The sequence below is a fragment of the Helianthus annuus genome, chromosome 10 (genome assembly GCF_002127325.2).
Source record: "Helianthus annuus cultivar XRQ/B chromosome 10, HanXRQr2.0-SUNRISE, whole genome shotgun sequence".
Classification (NCBI taxonomy): domain Eukaryota; kingdom Viridiplantae; phylum Streptophyta; class Magnoliopsida; order Asterales; family Asteraceae; genus Helianthus; species Helianthus annuus.
Window position 1 is genome coordinate 116,798,486 of NC_035442.2, and position 18,503 is coordinate 116,816,988.

Here is an 18,503-nt window from a genome sequence, read left to right on the forward strand (position 1 = left end):
TCATAAATGTTTAACATTAGCATAACATGATTAACATGAGTCAAATAGATTCACATGAAATGTGGATTGACAGTGCAAAAATGTTTAACATAGTGTTTTTGATATAGGAAATGCATATTACACCCAAAACTGTAAAATAGAAAATGGGTCATGTATACTCACCTTAGAGTGCGTTGCGTATTTCTTGGAATAAGATTAAGAATCAAGGATTTCCCAAGAGTGTGCACAATAGAATTACCCTATTAATTTTGAGGATTTGTCAAATATTGGGAATTTAGAAATTATTTAAATAATCAAGGCATTTATAAAAATAATGTAAACATGTCTAAAATAATATTCATATGTTTCATTTTAATATTTGGTAATTAAATGAAATAAATAACAATTCATTTATAAATAGGTGAATAATAATAAATAATATTTCTAAAATTCTAGATTATATAGATTATTAATTTCTAATATATATTTAAAATAAAAAATCTGATTTTAAGTAAAGTAATAAATCTGAATAATTAGAGCATAATAATTCATATTCAATTAATAATAAAAATCCTGCTTTTTAAAATATAAATTCTGATTTAAAATAATAAAATATAAATTCTGTTTTATTAAAATAATAAATCTGATTTTAATAGTGATTAAATAATAATAATAATGATATATATATAAAACAATAATTCTGATTATTATTTATATAAAAATAATAATTCTGAGTTAAATAAATAATCCTGATTTAAAAATAGAAATTCTGATTTTATAACAATTCTGAATAATAAACCTGATTTATTTTGTAAAAATTCTGATTTAATAAAATAATTATTCTGATTTGAAAATATAAATTCTGGTTTAATAATATAATAAATCTGAAATGAAATAATAAAAATTCCGAAAAGTTATAAATAAATTCTGATTATTATAAAAATTCTGATTATTATAAATAATAATTCTGATTATAAATTCTGATTTATAAATAATAAAATATAAACTCTGATTATTATAAAAATTCTGAAATATAAATTCTGGAAATAAATAAAACAGAAATAAAAATTCTGATTTAAATAATACTTCTGAAATATAATTTCTGATTTAAATAAAATAGTACTTATAATTCTGATTTAACTATAATTCTGGAATTTTATAAATGATGCTGACTTATAATAATAATAATAATAATAATAATAATAATAATAATAATAATAATAATAATAATAATAATAATAGTAATAATAATAAGAAATAACATAATAATAATAATAATAATAATAATAATATTAAAAACGAAACTGCATATATAAAAATGAAAAAGAATTCGGAAACGGTTACCGGCACGGCGGCGAAGTGGTGGTGCTCGGCGGTGGAGTTCCGGTGAGGAGGTGGTTCTGGCGACAAAGACGGTGCTCGATTCGGTTTCGGTCTTTGTTTCGATGATCGGATCCGAAAGGAATCGAGCTAGAGAAGTTTGGTCGCGGTTTTTAAAGGAGGTGCAGGTCGGTTACGAGATGAACAGTCGGGTCCGGCAACATTCGAATGGTTGGAGAAGACAATGAACAGTCGGCGGTTTTTTTTTTATTTAAATTCGGATCTCATAAATTACATGTTAAAAGAAATATGGGCTCGGGATATGCCGGATGTGGCATTCCTGGCCGAGTGGTTAATGCGTCGTATGTTAACTGGGAGGTCGCGGGTTCGATCCGGGTTACCTGCAAATGGAGCCCATTTTTTTATAACAGTTAGTATTAACTAACTGGGTTAGTCACTAACTGAGTTTTCTGACTCAGTTAGTGCTGCCCTTTAGTAAAATTAACCTGGTTAGCCGATTTAACCAAGATTTAGCTAACTGGGTTAGTTTAATTAACCAAAACTAACCAAAAATCATTTTCTTTTATAATTCTTTTGTTTTATAACTTTATTTATAATATTAATAAAATAACATAAAAATCATTTTAACCCAAGTTTTGATATTTTTACCGAATTAACTTATAAATTCCCAATTTTCGTATGGTTTAGGGTAATCTCTTGACAACGATGAATTTAAGAGCTGAGATTAAAATGATATTTCACTGTTTTTACGTGTTTACCATAGTTTCAACAATACATAGCATTCAAGCACAAATATGGATAAAATCATGCATTTTCATTATGATTTCAAGTCTCGAGTACAATTTTGGAATAGGATCAAATACCACAAAGGTACAACTTACAAAAATAGAAAGTACAAGCAGACTTGCCAAAAATAGAAAGATTGAAAATACGAGATGTTACACATGATCACTTTTGTTTTCTACTTCCTTAACCGTTTTAATAATATATGGCATCGCATCTTGTTGGTGCATGCATCTGTCGACTTCGTCTTGTATCGAGTCTTGTATAGAACTAGTTAGATCAGGGCACGAAAATCAAGAAAGTGGAAATTAGAGGTGATTCCGCTTGAAATTATATCAGGTCATGTTCAAGCGAAATAAACAATGTTCCTAATTCCGCTTGAGATTAATCTGCTAATTTCGCTTGAATGAATTATGTTAATTCCGCTTGAGACGCGTTCAAGCGGAATCACATGCCTATATATAGGTTGTCTCAAGCGAAATCAGAAGGAATTTCCAGTTTGTGCAACGAAGTGCTGCCGAAGTGTCGTCAAGCTGTAAAACGTCATTATATCAATCAAATCGACAGTTTTAAGTGATATTCTTGCTAAATTGACCTCAATACGTCTGTTTCCGCCTTTCGTATTGAGTAAAACTTTTCTGATCGACTCGTTCGGGTCCGTATACAATCCTACAAGTGGCATCAGAGCTCAGGAAGAAGAGTTCTTACCAATTCAGCTGCAAATTCTGGTTTCTACACCAACTTTTTCAAAATTCAAAATTTTTCACGGTTAAAATTGGCTAAATTTCTCACAGAATGTGCGCAATAGTGTTTTAACAAAGCCTTGAAAGTTTCAGGCCTAAAATCGATCTAAATCTGATAAAATCTGTTATTCCGCTTGAAAAACAGCTTGAGAATATGACATCAGCATTATTTCGCTTGAACTGACCTGTTGATTTCGCTTGAAATTACACTTTGAGTCTGATTTCGCTTGAAAATACTGGTTAATTCCGCTTGAAAAGATATTTCGCTTGAGAAATTGTGTTGATTCCGCTTGAAACGTGCTATTTCGCTTCAAGTTATGATTTCGCTTAAGTGATATTATTTGAAACCAGTGATTCCGCTTCAACAGGGTGATTTCGCTTGAACCGTTATTTCGCTTAAGAACTGTTATTTCGCTTGAACAGACAGTTTTGAGAATTTCTTGAAATCCGAAACATGGACGAGGAATTCTACAACGCTTTTGCTACCCCGATCACTGTGACTTAGCAGGCAATGTTGGAAAATGAAACAGGGACTATGCAAAAACCGCCTAAGCTTATGAACATCAAGGAGTATAAAGGTTGGGAAGGACGGTTTGAAAACTGGGTACAAGCGAACTATTTAGATGCTTGGGAATTCGTTGAGACAAAATACGTTAGACCGACAAATGACTATGAAGAGGAGATTGCCATCAAGGATATGAGTTTTGATGATAAAAAGAAATATAAGAATGAAAAAATGATGTTAAGTCTGCTACAACAAGCTATGAAAGAAGACATCTTGGTCTTGTTGCAACACAATGGTAGTGCTTATTCAATCTGGAAAGCTTTAAGATCAAAGTTTGTGAGTAGTCAAGAAATGATAAAGAACAAAAAATCACTTTTGAGAAATGAGAGCACAAAGCAGATAATTGAAAGGTACTGCAATTTGTTGGTAAACATGAGAAGAGTGAGCATCAATAAAGACAATGAAGTGTTGATTGAGAAATTAGCAGATGCGTTGCCACACGAAACTTGGGGCGCATACTTGATAATGCTAAGGAACATGAAAGGTTTTAGCAATCTGACACATAGCAAATTCATTGAAAAGATTGAGGCTCAGGAAATGGAACAGATAAAAATTTCAAGAATGAAAGTGTTTGATGGTGAACAAGACATCAGTTTGTACTACAAAGCAGGATTGAATGAAAAGACAAACATGTCACCGAAAGTTGAAACTGCATTCAACGCAAAGAATTCATCAGGAAGTTGTTGGACCGTTGTTTGACCCTGAAAGGTCAGCCGAGACAGTTCATCTTCATGTATAAAGGCGGAATCAGTATATATGAAGTTACAACAGCTTGTCCTTTCTAATTTCTTCTTTCTTATTGCTTTCTGATTACAATTTGACAGAGTTCCGTTCCACAAGTACACACACGACTGATACAGATCCGCTCAAATGAACACATATATATAGGCAAGGTCGGTTCGCTTATATGACTGACATATAAGCGGACCACCAACTTTGACGAATAAGCGAACCTGTTATACCCTATGAGCGGACCTTCAACTATCATGTACATAAAAGCGAACCTATCAACATAAAACCTAAATTTGACATTCTAGACCCTATGTTGACCTATCTTGACCTAAGACTTGATGTAGACGAAGTCAACAGACATTCCGTGCATCAACAGACTCCCCCTTGGATATTGACGTAGTCTTCAGCAGTCTTCAGCTCCTGAGTCTTCGGTCTTAGTCTTTTCTTCAACTCTCTGTCTTCACATCATTCAATCTTTCTTCACAGGTTTTAGGATCACAACCTAACTCTTACTTCCATCTTCCTTTTTGACTGTTGATCCAGACTCCCCCTTTCATTGACTCCCCCTCTCAATATGCTAGAATCTGAGATATCTGGTTCAAGCTTTGATAGTTAGCTTCCATTGGGAATAATGAAGTCCAAACCTGTTTAACCTGCACATTCTCTACCATAACATAAGTTTTACAAATTTATGACAATTGAATTTAGTAAACTTACTGGTAGACATCATTTTCAACAAACATATTAGTTACATCAAGTTCAAATGAATGACCTTGATTAACTAACCTCACAATCTTTCAAACTATTTATATATGACATTCAAAGAATGTTCAACAAAATTTCCCAATCCTGTTCATCATGTTTAGCACTCGAATTTTGAATATCAGCTCTTCAACATCAGTTGGTCGAAAACCTTTTTGGATTTTTGTTTATGAATGAAATGCAGTAAACAAATATATACAGATAATATTTTTGTGAGTTTGTGTAAGAGGATCATATCAGTTCTTGAGACAAATCACTAGCACCGTTAAGCTTTAATCATTTTAAGTTCTAAACGATTCACGTCGATTGTCGATATAGTTGTCCTCTTAAATTTTCACACAATTTTCAATCTATCCAGGATACGATTTAAGTGTTTTATGAACTTAGCTCAATTCATGTGTCCCACCTCTTGAATATACTCCCGTATCCAGAATCTCAATATTTAGTCTTACAGGTGAGTATACTACAATGATATATGTACATAATTTAGGGGTTAAATGCGAGAACTGAGGGATCTCAGGTCAGAACTTCCGTTCAGCAGAGAGATATCAGTTTCGACTTTGCAGTATGTCCCCTTTAGAGGATCTTTTCAGCTACAACAGATGATTATCAATTTTATTGTCTAATCAATCTGAGGGCTATAATGCTATGTTTCAAGCATTTCAGGCAAAGCATTATCCAAGGACTAGGTCAGAACTTCTGTTCAGCAGAAGTCCCGGAATAATACCCCAGACATCATTGAGTATAAAAACCTAGTATATTAGAATACGAGACCTTTCAAACGAGATTTCAGGGGTTACTTATATATCCAACTAGTGTTCCCCACGAATTTCGCAAGTTTGAAATTTTAGGTTTATATCCCGAATAAAACTACTAAATGTGTAAAAACCTATTGACACATCATTAGTGAGACCGTTTATCACATTTGACATTTCATTTCTTTAGCGTGCTGTGATAGTCCACTGATGTACTATCATTTCCTCTTTTCTCAACAAAACTCATTTTTAATTTTTCAATGTTTTTGGTATTCTCAAATTTTCTAATTTTTTTTTTAAATTTTTCTCCCCCTAAAATCAAAATATGTTTCAATTTTGATTTTCAAGGAAAATTTGAAAACTGTACAAATAAAATGACAAACTGATATCGAATCACTTCAATTCGCCATTCATTTGGCATAAACAATCAGAACTCCCCCTGACAACAAACTATTTTCCCATTTAGATTTCAAAACACTTAAGTTTGTTTTAATCAAAATGGTTTTTCCGAAAAATTAGTTTTGTGTGTCATTTCACAAATTCGGGGTTCTATCATCACATTGTTTTCCTTTAATCACTTGTCAGAAAGAGAAATCAAGTACAACTTAATGTCCTTGATTAGTCTTTTGTAATTCGAAATATCACAGTTATCAACCTGTGAATTTCTCAAGAAAGATGCCGATACCTGTTCCACACTTACCAACCTGGGAACTCCGGCAAGTCAGGGTTTTTCATTTGAAAAGATCCACCCAAGCCTGACCAGCCTTGGGTTTGACAGTTTTGACCTCAACAAATGGCTCTTCTAGTTTTGACGAACCAGAATCATTGCCTGAATGTGGCTTGTCTGACTTTGATGAGTCAGATTCATTGCCGACACCCTTCTTTTTCTCCTTTTTCTCTTTTGTCCTCAAATTTGTATCTGATGAAACCGTCTTGCTTGACTTTGCAATCGAGTGAATCGTTTCATCAGAACTTTTACTTGAACCAACTGGTGAACCCGAGGACAAAATCCTTTCCAGATACTCTCTGGCCTTCTTCCTCTTCTTTCGCAGTCTGTCTTTTTGCCCCTGAGAAAGTTTTACTTTTGTTTCCTGAACTTTAGGTTCTTGAACCTTCTGTTCTTTGGGCTTGACGTTGACTGGTTTCTTTGCCATTTTCTGAGATTCAGCCCTCAATCTTCCATTTGATCTCCTTGGGCAATCTCTAGCAATGTGGCCTCTGATTTGACAATTAAAGCATCTTCTCGTCTCATAATTCCATCTTTGGCAGTTAACAGCGATATGTCCTTGATAACCACAGTTGTAACACACCCTGTTATCATACCATGTACCACCTTCACACCAAACGCTCAGATCATAGCATTGTCTGGCTTTGTGGTAGTCATCACTCCTCCGAAAAGCTGGATTTGGCTTTGTAGCACTGTGGTCAAACCTGCACCACTTATTACCAACTATTTTTGAGTTTTCATTTTTAAATTTTTGTGATTTTTTTATAATGATTGGATGACCGATCTGATGAGCTTTTATTATCTTTTTGAACATTTTTCAAGTTTTTATCTTTTTGTTTCTGTTCTACATTCTTCTTAACAGGTTTTTGCTTTGAGCATTCACCTATTTCAGTAGATTGCAAAACAGTATTTTGAAATTTTTCTTGTAAATCTAAAAATATTTTTCTTTTCTTTTCTTTTTCATCATCAGATATTTCATCACAATCTTCAATTTTGACTTTGTCAAAATTTGTGACCTTATCACTTATTGGAACAGAGTTGATTGGTTTTGGACAAGGAAAATTCAACCTGTTTGATGAAGTCACAAAACCTTTCAACTTCTTTTCAAGTTCCTCAATCTTGATTCTTGAACTCTCAGCTTCATTTCAAGCCGAGATATTCTTTCAAGATGGAACTTGATAGAATTTTCATTTTCAATTTTAAATTTTTCAAGAACAGATTTTTCATTCTCCAAAACTGTTAACTGTTCTTGAAATCTTGTTTCATTCACTTTTAGATTTTTGTTTTCCAGTTTAATCCAGAAATCTTCATCTTATGAAGATTTTCTTTTACTTTCAAAATCTTTTTCATTTTCTTTCAAAATTTTGTTTTCTGATGATAAACTTTCAACAATCTTTAAAATTTTGTCATTATCAGATCTCAATTTTTTCGCAGTTCAGGCGCAAACTCAAAATCTGTTCTTCATCAGCTTTCTTGTCAATCTTCAAATTTCTGTTTTCCAATGTCAAACTCTCTACATCCTTCAGAAGTTTGACATTGTCTGTTTCTGATTTTTCACATTTCGAGCAATTTCCACTCATCTTTCCATCATCAGCTTCTTTCTTTGTTTCCATCTTGTATGTACCTGCACAAAAAATTTTAACAAAATCAAGAGGATTCGAACTTTCATCAATATAACAACCCCTCTTAATATCGTATCTCATATTATTCTTTGCTGCAAGACACACATCGATTCGTTTCTCATTTCAATGATTACATTCAAATCTATCTTTCCTGATTCTTCTTTTATTTCATCCAATAGTTTCCTTTTATTTGAATTTTCATGAAGCCTATGATTTGTTATTGTATTGATGAAACTTCTTAAATCATAGCGTGATAAACTAGAATCCCGTTTCAGTCCATTCACGAATTTATCCCACTCCAAAGGTAAAGCATCAACAAATTTTAAAATTCTTTCATCATTTGAATGCCAAACCTTATGTTTTTCTAATTTGATGATTAACTCATAAAACCTTTCTTTCAACATCTCCATCGATTCATTCTTCATACACAAGAAATTTTCGTATCTTTTTACATAAACATCCTTACCATATTTCATCTCATACCAAGCTTCTTTAGTCCAGTTATTCAAATTTTCAAGATTCTTGTTTTCTTGTTCATCAAACATTTTTGCCAAGTTTTGAATAATCAAACAAGATTATTTAAAAGAAACTATCAGTGTCCGAATAAGTGGAACTAAAAGTGTTCAAATAAGCGGCCCAGATTATGTCCAGATAAGCGAACCAGGATATGATCAAAAGAGCGAACCGTTCAAGCGGATCTATCTATTTGTCCGTTCGAGCGAACCTATCAGATGTCTATTCGAGCGAACCTCTCAAGTTCGTTCGAGCGGATCTACGAAGTTGTCTTATCGATCGATCTACCAAGTTCGTATAAGCGAACCAGACAAGTACGTTCGAGCGGACCTGTATGTGTCTGTTCGAGCGAATCTATCAGTGAAACTGTCTGAATAAGCGAACCAAACAGATGATTTCAAACGGACCTGTTGTGAATTACGAGCGGATCTCTCGAAGTCCGTAAAAGCGGACCTATGTTTTTACCCTGTTTTAACCATTTTTAATCCAAGTTTTAACCTAAAACATTCTAGGGTTTGTTAATTGTATGTTCCGCATGTAATACTCAAAGATCAGGCAATTTCAACCATAGGAACCACTTCAAATCGAAAAAGTATGAAAGAAAGAGAGTAGAAATCAGAGAATTCGGTAGAATCAAGCTGAAGTAGTATGAACTCCTTGTCCTGAGCTCTGATACCACTTGTTGGACCGTTGTTTGACCCTGAAAAGTCAGTCGAGACAGTTCATCTTCATGTATAAAGGCGGAATCAGTATATATGAAGTTACAACAGCTTGTCCTTTCTAATTTCTTCTTTCTTATTGCTTTCTGATTACAATTTGACAGAGTTCCGTTCCACAAGTACACACACGACTGATACAGATCCGCTCAAATGAACACATATATATAGGCAAGGTCGGTTCGCTTATATGACTGACATATAAGCGGACCTCCAACTTTGACGAATAAGCGAACCTGTTATACCCTATGAGCGGACCTTCAACTATCATGTACATAAAAGCGAACCTATCAACATAAAACCTAAATTTGACATTCTAGACCCTATGTTGACCTATCTTGACCTAAGACTTGATGTAGACGAAGTCAACAGACATTCCGTGCATCAACAGAAGTTCATCTAAAGGATCAAGCAGCAAAACAAGTTTTTCTTCATATCCATCATTTGATCCGAATTCGGCAACAACAAAGAATGGCAGGAAATTACAGTGCAACGTTGTTTTGAATCTTGAGGATGATCAAGATTACACAGAAGAAATTGCAAAAAGCCACATGTCTTTGTTGGGAGCTGTTTTAGAGTCGTATGGAAGTTTTGTTGCAGGTCGGATCGGGAATCCAATGCTGACTAAGGAGGATTACGATCAGATCGATGCTGAAGAGATGGAGCTAATGGACATAAAATGGTGTTTGGCGAGTGTGTTGAGGAGAGCTGAGAAATTCAAGCAGATCACAGGAAGAGATGATCTTCGTGAGGCTAATGTTTCTACTTTAGGTTTTGATAAATCTAAAGTCACTTGTTTTCGTTGCAGGGAAAAAGGACACTTCAAGAGGGAGTGCACTAATCGCAAAGCAAGTGGAGCTCAAAATCCATTCAACAACAATGATTACTACCGAAATGCCATCTACCATCAAGTTGCTCAACAACCAACTCAACATCAGGCACAAACAGCACATGGAAGGAATGTGATTGAAGATTCTTCAAAGAGAGCTTGTGTGGTGAATCAAGATGAGAAGAAGTCATTAACAGGGTTCAACTGGGATAAATATATCTCAGCTGATGCTAAAGCATGTGTGGTTGATCAAGATGATGAAAAGTTACCTGAAGGGTTTAGCTGGGAGAATTTCAATTGGGATGATTATGATCCTAACAAAGCTCCAGTTCACACAGCTTTTGTTGCTCGAATTGAAGAAGATAGTGATGATGACACTGAATATTATGCAAAAAGAATGAGAGATCATTTGAAAATGATGGCTGAAAGCGACAGTGAAGATGAGAAAGCTAAGCAGAAAAAGAAAAAGATCAAAACACCGGTCAGCAGTGATGATGAAGATGTTCCGGTGGTTAGAAGAAAAGTGAAAGAAGTTCCAAAGTTCAAGATTAGTGAAGATGATGCCAGGGAGATTCCTGTGAATTATGAAACTTGTGAAATTATAAAAAAGAAAAATAGTGAGTTGATCAACAACATGAACAGGTTGAAGGAATCTTATGATGTGTTGAACAAAGCAATGAACATGTACAATGACACAAGTGAAGAACATGCAACAGCAATGAAGACACTTCAGGGAGCGTTCATGATCAAGTAGAAAGTTGTGAACAACTACATCGAGAAGTGTGCTGTTTTAGAACAAAAACTGGAGGCTCAAAGAATTGAATCAGAAAGAGTTAATCGTTTGTTGAAAAGTTACTCATGTACTTCTTATGTCATTGACAGGATTTATCCAACTGTTGAAGGCATGAAAGCATTTGAAGAAGATGAAGTGACAGAAGAACAAACTGAAGAAAAGACTCCAGAGAAGAAGAACGAAAAGAAGAATGACACAAAGAAAAAGATTGACAAGAAGAGTTCTGGTAAGAAACAAGGTGTCAGTTATAACAAGTGCCCACCCCCACTGGAAAATGGATATTTGCCCAGTAATCCAAATTCTGAAAGAGTTCAAAAAGCTACAAACTTACAATGGGAGTCGGAGTCCTCAGTCAATTTGCCAGAAAGTATTGATGTCACGTTTACATCGTCTGACACTGATCAACAATCTCAATTAATGAAGAAAGTGGTGGATCATGTGTTACATAACGATGAAACTGAGGAGTCAAAGTCGGAGTCTATGTCGGCGTCAAAGTCTGAGTCCAGCACTCTGGGTCAAAATGAAAAACAGGGCAAAAGAGTTTATGATAAAGAATTCCTGTTATCAAAATCTAATTTGAATGATGAAACATTTAAAGTAGCTTATACTTTGAATGATTCTGACAAATTATATTCTGATGAGAAATTTCCAATAAGAGGTGTCAAAACTGAGATAATAAAAAAGGTTTTCAAACTAACAGAAATCAATATTTCTGAAATAAAAGATTAAAATCTTACTGATAAACTTAAAAAATGCACCTCAAGAATTCAACAAAGAGAAAACAAGAAAAAAGGTTACGGTTCTGGTTCTGGTTATCGAAAGAAACCAAACCATAACGGTAATTTCAAAAAGAAAGGTCTTGGTTTTATTCCAACAGAAAAACAGAAAAATGAAAAATATGTTTGAGATTTTAAATCAAAGATGACATTTGTTTCAGGTACATCTTCTGAAGAAGAGAAAGAACAGATATTCAGAAAGCAGTCAAACAGAGAGTTCCTTGCAAAGAAGCAAGAAGAAATGCAGACTGTGGATCAGAAGAAGAAAACTAGAACCTGTTTCAAGTGTGGAAAAAGTGGTCATATTGCCATGAAGTGTTCACAGGCAATTCAATACAAACAGGGAGTTTATAAACTGAAAGAAAAAGTGAATGAGTTTGAACCGCCAATTAATAGAACCAAACTTTTCAAAAATTCAACATTTGAAATTGGTGAATGTTCAACAAGGTTTTACAAGAAAAGAGCCAAATCTGACAACCAGAAATGGGTTGTTAAGAAGTTTGTTGATAGTTCTAGTGATGATTCTGATAGGTCAAAATCAGAGAAGCTATCTTCTGGTGATGAATCTGATTCCACAAAATCAGATGAGCCACGGGTTGAGGAAAATGGTGAAAAATCAGTTCTGACTGTGGATGATGAGAATTTTCCACCACTTCAGGCTGAAAATTTTAATAAAAAATTGGTAAAATTGAAATTTCAAACCAGTTTTATTCTAACAATAAGGTTTTTGATGTTGAAAAGGCCTTTAACCCCAAAGTAAAACACATCTTTGGAAAAATGATTGACAGAAAAGTCAAAGGGGTTAAAGAGTTCTATGAGAAGAAGATGGGAGGTAAGAAACCGAGTGTTGGTAGCTCGGTAACACCCAAGGCTGGTCAGGCTTGGGTGGATATATTCTTTGAATAGAAAAACCTGACTTGTCGGAGCTCCCAAGTTGGTAATCGCGGAGCATGAATTGGCATCTTTATTAGAAATTATTTTTGAAAAATTTTAAATTTTGGCAAGTCATACTGCTGAAATTGCCGGAGCTCCCAGGTCGGTAAGCGAGGAGCAGGAATCGGCATCTTTCTTGAGAAATTCACGAAAAGTGATTTTGTCTTACAAGTGGTACAGAGGTTTGATTATGCATACTTGAAAGTGGTAAATCAGGGACATTAACTTGTACTTGATTTCCTACAAGTGGTTAAAGATGAACAATGTGATGAGTTTACTCCGAACCTACAAATGGTAAAATCAACTAAACTTATTTTCTGGAAAAACCATTTTGATTAAAACAAACTTAAGTGTTTTGAAATCTAAATGGGAAAATAGTTTGTTGAAAGGGGGAGTTCTGATTGTTTATGCCAAGTGGATGGTGAATTGAGGCTTGAAACAACAGTTGCCATATTTTTGTATAGTTTGGTTTCAAATTTCTTTAAATGTGTTTGCATTTTAGGGGGAGTAAAAAATTCACAGAAAATCCAAAAACATTAGAAAATTTGAAAAAGCCAAAAACATGATAAAATTCAAAAATGAGTTTTGTTGAAAAAAGAGGAAATGATAGTACATCAGTGGACTATCACAACACGCTAAAGAAATGTAAAGTCAAAAATGTGATAAACAATCTCACTGCGGATGTGTCAGTAGGTTTTTGCATATTCAGTAAATTGTTTTCGAGATATAAACCTAAAATTTCAAACTTACTTATCTCGTGGGTAACATTTCTTGGATATATGGGTAACCCCCGAAATCTTGTTTGAAAGGTCCCTCTTTCCGAGATACTAGGTCTTTATACTCAGTGATATCTGGGGTATTATCCATGGACTTCTGATTTTGCGGAAGCAATGGCCTAGTCCCCGTATAATACTTTGCAAAATGCTTGAAATATAGCGCAACCCTCAGTACAAAAAATGATGAAACATTGAAAAATATTAATCATGTGCTGTTGAAGAAAAGATCCTCTAAAGGGGACACACCAAAAGTCGAGCCGTTATCTCTCTGCTGAACGGAAGTTCTGACCTGAGCTCTCACGGTTTCGCATCTAACCCCTTTTACAGATATAATCTAGGTAAATTGTTTAGAACTTAAAATGAAATCAAGCTTAACGGTGTTGGTGATTTGTCTCAGATACTGATATGATCCTCTTACACAAACTCACAAAAAAAAAGATTGTCTGTAAATATTTCTTTACTGTATTTCTTTATCAAAAATCCCAAAAAGATTTTAAGTGTGTTTTAGCATAAACTTTTGAAAAAATCCAAAAAGATTTTCAGCAACTGGTGTTGAAGAGCTGATTTTCAAAATCTCAAGTGGTAAACATGACGAACAGGTTTGGGAAGATTGTGTTTAAAAGGTTATAAAATCTATTCTGCAAGGGGTTTGTCAGAGATCTGCAAGTAGTGTCTAAGATAGTCAAATCTTTATCATAAAAAGCTTATGTTTGTGGTAGAGACTGTGCAGGTTTGAGTAAGAGCTGGGTTAATCGATCCTGAGAAGCTTGTGATTAAAGAAAGCCAGGATTTCGATTCAGAGCAGAGTATAAGCCAGGCAATGATCTTGAACCTGTGAAAGCCAGACTGCGATCCCAGCTAATTGAGAGGGGGAGTCTGAATGACAAAGAGCCAGGTTCTGATCCTGAGAATGCTGATGCTGATGAACTTAAGGAATCAAGAGATCTGATCAAGTGTAGCAAGAGCCAAGTTCAGATCCTGGTAAAGGAGTTCGAGGGGAGTCTGTTGGTGATGATAGAGAAGAAAAGAGAGAGATTTAAAGGATGCTTTACAGTGAAAGATACTTTGAAAAGAAGCCCGAAGACTGGTAAAGATTGAAGATGCGAAGACTCGACACTGAAGACTCGTCAACATTCGAGGGGGAGTTTGTTGGTGCATGCGTCTGTCGACTTCGTCTTGTATCGAGTCTTGTATAGAACTAGTTAGATCAGGGCACGAAAATCAAGAAAGTGGAAATTAGAGGTGATTCCACTTGAAATGACATCAGGTCATGTTCAAGCGAAATCAACAATGTTCCTAATTCCGCTTGAGATTAATCTGCTAATTTTGCTTGAATGAATTATGTTAATTCTACTTGAGACGCGTTCAAGCGGAATCACATGCCTATATATAGGTTGTCTCAAGCGAAATCAGAAAGAATTTCTGGTTTGTGCAACGAAGTGCTGCCGAAGTGTCGTCAAGCTGTAAAACGTCATTATATCAATCAAATCGACAGTTTAAAGTGATATTCTTGCTGAATTGACCTCAATACGTCTATTTCCGCCTTTCGTATTGAGTAAAACTCTTCTGATCCACTCGTTCGGGTCCGTATACGATCCTAATCTATTATTCCTTGTGCCACTATGTGTTGAATGGCACTGTTATCCACTGGGTTTCCATTGTTATTGTTGTTCGGGTTATCGTTATTCTGGTTATTATCATTCTGGTTTTCCTGTTTCACTTCGTTGTCCATCTGAATTTTAAAAATTTGCCACATATTAATATCACAAGATAATATTTAATCAATCACACAACACGTATATTGATCAAAATCGTCGAACATTGCGACTTATAGAGGTGTGCACGGTTCGGTTCGATTCGGTTCGGTTATTAGCATTATCCGTAACCATAACCGAAGTCATCGGTTAATCGGTTCGGTTAATTCAGTTAATTTGTCGGTTTTCGGTTCGGTTCGGTTAATAACCAATTCAAACAAGGGCTAATTTTTTTGCTTAGAAATACATGTAATGGAGGTATAAATACATGAAATCGATGTATAAGTACATGAAATGGATGTATAAATAAATGAAATTAAGGTATAAATGCATAAATAGATGTTTAAATACATAAAATGGAGATATAAATAAATGAAATTAAGGTATAAATAAATGAAATGAAGGCATTAATAAATGAAATAGAGGTATTATTACATGAAATTAAAGTATAAAACATGAAATACATGAATTAGAGGTATAAAAGCTAGAAATATATAAAGAAATAAATGATTCGGTTCGGTTCGGTTAATTTTGGTTAACTGATGGTAAAAAAATATCCGTTAACCGACTTTCGGTTAATTCGGTATCGATTAATTTCGGTTCGGTTTTGTCGGTTTTTGGTTCGATTTCGGTTAACGGTTCGGTTATTGCACACCCCGACTTACTCTTTCTTATATATTATGCATCTAATATAAACTGGAAATGGAAATTAAAATTACAATACTATTATGCATCCATAGCTATTATCTAGATATATATATATATATATATATATTTTCAAACATACACACATACTATATATTATTATTATTATTTGTAACACCCTAATATATAATAACTCAAAAACGACGCAGCGGAATTATGAGGTCAAAAATTTCTTTCTATATTACTTATATAACTTATTTGTAAGTTCGTTTCTAGAATAACCCACACTTTATTAAAATATTTACAACGTTTATTCTTGATTATCACATCAATTACATATACGATCCCCAGATATGTGACTACTCTTCCCGTACAATTCTTGCCCTTGACTCGATCTTCAATCCTCCAATACTTTATACCGATGTTAGTCCGTGTATCCTACATACACCACAAACATGCACATCATTAAAATTTGATAATCTACAATCATAATCTATCATACATAATTAATTGACCACGCCACAATCTTTCTATTCGTGCAAGACTTTTCGATCATCCTTCTGAGTACAATCTTGCATTCCAATTCCTCAAAACTTCACAATGGACTTCAATAGCAAACCTGCAAATCTCATTTCATTCTCAAGGCACATGATTAGTAACTTAGTACTCAAACATATTGAAGCTATGTATCCGTATATACAAGCCCCATTCCTTCGTGTACAATCAAAACTACTTCGTACTTACGCGCATCCGTATGTGTACTTTTGATCACATAATACATACACACATACATACGTACATATATACAATCTCTCACATGCAACTTACATAATTCCAGATGATTTACTAACATATCCTAATTACAAAGCGCCATGTAATTAGACATGTACGAAAAATCTTATATACGTACTCACTCCTATTCATAATTACGTATAAGTTACAGCTATTGGAATGAAGTTAAATCTATACATACATTCCCACATACTTAATTCATTTACTGCATACTCACTCTCACGTCACGTTCTTACTCACACGTCATAAACACCTTTTAAGTGTCTTTCGGGTACGTTTCGGATCTTAAAAATTGAGTTCCATACTTACCCGTAACTTACCAAGCCATTTGGTAGGGTTGAGGTGCATTATAAAAGCTTATCAAGGCTTGGAATGGGTTCACGGGGTCCGAATTCGAAGAAAAACGAAGGATTACATAAACTTTATATTTTGCATCTGACCTCCACCGTAAGCTACGGTGGCTACCGTAGCTTACGGTGGCCCCAAAAGTCTTACGGTGCCTTCCTACTGCCTTAGGGCAGAAAGAAAGACCCAGCACCTACCGTAGCTTACGGTGGCTACCGTAAGCTACGGTAGTCCCCAGTTCAGCTTTCCAACTTGTTAACAAAATCCTCATAACTTGTTCATTTCGCATCCGAATCACTTGAAACTTGTTCCTAAATGTCCGCAAAACAATTCCTTACATATTAGACTAAGAATCCTTACCCCAGGTCCTTAATCATTACGGATTTCATTGCCGTTACCTTACTTATACTTATTTATTCGACCCGTTAATCCCACAATTACCTTCTACTTAGATAACTACCTTCGTCTAACTAGTTCAATACTTATCTTAATACCGTCATTCATTACATACCCATACATAATTTCCCCTCATCCATAAACAAGAAAATTCTATATGTATACTAAGAAGTGAGTCGGAAGTCACTTACCTTATGCGTCCGCGCTCGTATCCACTTTCTTGCCTCTCTTCTTGACCCATTAGCCTCTTGTGCTCGAGTCCGTCTCGACATGGTCCCTATACTTTCATGTTATCAAAATAACATTCTTATTAGCATACTCGGTTGTACATGTTAACGATCATATTATTCACATATTTCACATTTGACTTCCTTTAGTCGCAACTAACAAGTATAAGACATAAATCAAATTCATATCCCTTCAAAGTCATGTAATTCATCATGCCATCACAAATAACGCGTATTAGCATAACATGTACCATACAACTTCCTATAATTCTGCCCTTATGACAACAAATCAAATTATACTTCTTATGCGTAGTTGACCTTCAAAAGTCAACAGTTCATTATACGAACTCTCGGTTTATCCTCATGTATCCGTGTCATCATAAAAGACTATACAATTGACCTTATATACATTTCATATTCATGTTCTAGGACACACATATGGGCATATGATTTCTTACGCACACACATATAAGTAGTACATTTCATTCATACTAGCATTTTCATGTATTCCATCTAAATTACATTTCTCATGTTCAATTACCGCCAAAATACGCGACAACCACATATTATACATTGTCATCCATTAGTTACATTCAATCTCCTCTAATAATCTCACCTAGACATTTCATCGAGCGCTTGGCGTGCATACCACTATTTAAGCTTAGTGTACAACCAACTCATGCATAATCTTCTAATCTCATATATAATTTATCGAATCCTACTACTAATCAACATGCATCATTTACACATAAACACCAAACATATTGACACCACATTTCTTTCAATTCAACTCACAAGAATTCATCCTATCCATCATAATACATCAACAATCAATAATAATTAAACATGGATGATCATTCAAGTCATCATCCTTACCCAAATCAAATGGGTTTCACCTCTAATCATCAAATTAACCTAAACCTTGTGTAATCTATGTTCTATATCATGATACTAATACATACTCATACTCAATTTCATCCCAATTCACGGATTAAAACA